Raw genomic sequence first — 2,586 nt, 5'->3', positions numbered from 1 at the left:
CTTGCTCACACTGCCTTTGAGAGGAGCATCATGAATTTGTGCCAGGTTGCATGTTCTTTGTCCTTAGAAATGACAGAAAAATTTTGTTGAGTTCTGTCAACCCCCTTCAAGTCACTATGTGAGAGAAAAATGTTGCCTTCTATTTGCAGTCAGTGTTGTCTTTGTGGGTTTAGTGGGGATTTTCATGAGTTCTGTGGGGAAGTATTAAACATGGGTTTGTATGTTTATTTTATTACTGAACATTAGTATGCTGAGGGCACAATGAAGCAGATGATACCCTCTGCTTTGTTGCCTTTGGGAAGGACTCAGACTGTCACAGACTGGCAGCCAAACAGTTTGTTGGAACAGCAGCTTTAGAGTATGACATAATGTGCTTTTGAATCACTTCTGAGTTGAGTCAAAGGAAAAAAAAACCAACAAAAAATGAGTGATTGACTACAGCCCTGGAGAGAGGGGATTTGCCTGACTGTCAGGCTGCTGAGGGGCTCTGGCCTAGATATAAGTGGACTGTGGCTTTTTCTTTCCAGTTTGTACAAAAGCATTTCTAGAGAGGATTCCACTTCCAGTCTGAAGTGCACTTCGGCACTGCTTCTGGGACAGGATCCATAACCCTTGTCTGTTCTCACCTAAAGCTTCATTTTGCTTTATTTGTAAGCTTAGTCTTCTGAATAATTTTAGTGCGGGTGAGCAACTGAGAAACTGTGCTAGAAATTACTTAATTCTTCTGCAAGTAATCCAGCAACTACTAACACAATGTCTGTAAACGGATTCCTTGTGACTGTAGAAGTGAAATAGTGATGGAAATCAAGCACCTATCAGAAATGCCCAGGTAGTGCTTTGCTTTTTGCTAATTCTTCTGTAAAACAGCTTTCAACTTCATTGCTAAGCTTTGACTGTATATTGTAACCTCTTGTTTGATTAGCTAAATATATCCTTCTAGGAGAAAATTGCATATATTTTTCTAATGGTAGATAAAATTGCTCTGGGGGGCAGTGTTTTCAAGAAGAGAGCTCTTAGCCATTCAATGTTTTCACATGAAGCCAAAAAGGTCTTGGAGAAGTGCTAATGTCCATGGGATTTTTCATTCTCATTTCAGGCCAGGATTTCTGGAACTCCATCACCTTGCTGTGCTGATTGCAGATTTGTTTTCCCTCTGGAGCTCAGCTCAAAGCTCTAAAACTTTTGTACCTTATTGTATTCCCATTTGATCCAAAGGAGGAGACTGGTGGAGGTGATGGGGAGGCCGACAAGTATACCAGGAATGAAATTCAGCTGTAAATGAAGAGAGAGGATGAATTTGGTCATACACACCAGGCAGGCTCTGGCCTTGTGTAAATGCAGCTCTTCCTTGCTGCTATCAGGGGTTTTTTTAATGTATTTAAAAGAGAAGTAAATTTGAAATGGCTCAAGATATTTATATTCCTTGTTCAAGCAGAACTGTGAAGGCACTGTAGATGGTATCGTGCAAGAATTGCCCGGGATTTCTGATCTATTCCTTATTCACTAGAATTGCCTGACATACTCCTGGCCGGCAGGGAATGGCATAGGCATCACTTCTGTATTTTGGTCACTGTCTAGGGTTCTCCATACATGAAATTTCATCCTGAACATTCTTTAAAATTATTCCTTGTTTGACAAAGTACTAGTTGTAATTATATTTAACTATGTAAGTGTAATTTTTTATTTCATTAGTCTCTCTTGTGGACACCCAGTCTGAATACAAAGTTTTAAGAATGTTTTGTCTTCTAGTGTTTGTGGTTAGGTTTGTTTAAGTTCTAGAAATGTGAACTTTTGTATTCCAGGTCCTGAATATAAAGCTGTATAGACAAACTTCCAAACTGAATAGCTTCCCAGAGAAATTAGATGAAAGGAGAGTATTTAAGTGCTGCAACAGGTTCCACAGTGAGGTCTGTCTTTGGAGATGGCAGACAAGTTGACTGAATAAAACTGAGCACTGAGCTTAGCCCTGCTTTGCCATAAATGTGGAATGAGATGATCTCAAGAAGTCCTTTCCAGCCTAAGTTGTTTTACGATTGATCTGAATACACCCTACAGTGTTTCTGAAGGGAAATTTAATTTGTATTATTATCAGCATAACATTTTTTGTGGGGGGAGGGGTGTTTAGCAAACTTCTTGAATTCTCAACCTTCTGAGAAAGGTGCCATTTAAAAATGCAAAGAATTGAAATTAATGGGCTGGTATTGATTGCAAAGTGAAACTGAATTTCTTTTACTGCTGTTCAGAAGTCTTTTTGCATTTTAAAAATGTTTGTTAGTATTTAGAGAGAGAGGATATGTTCAAATTTATTTTAAATCTTTTTGATTTTCCTGTTCTAATAAGCTTGAGTTTATGAAATGGAATATTGGCATTTTATATTCTTAAGAAATCCATTTAGTAGTTAGTAGAAATTCTAATCACTCTTGTACCAGTTGATTTGTCTGCTCCATTTGATCTTGTGCAATATTTCTATATCTTATTTTATATCTTCTTAACATTCTGATTATAGTGTATATTTTAAAAAGCCTTCATCCAAAGAGGAGTACCTAAAGAGGGCTTACATGGAGTCTGGAGACAAATTTTGCACAA

The sequence above is a fragment of the Neopelma chrysocephalum genome, unplaced genomic scaffold (genome assembly GCF_003984885.1).
Source record: "Neopelma chrysocephalum unplaced genomic scaffold, ASM398488v2 Primary Assembly neopelma1_26, whole genome shotgun sequence".
In the NCBI taxonomy this organism is placed as follows: domain Eukaryota; kingdom Metazoa; phylum Chordata; class Aves; order Passeriformes; family Pipridae; genus Neopelma; species Neopelma chrysocephalum.
Note: the sequence above shows the minus strand (reverse complement) of the source record.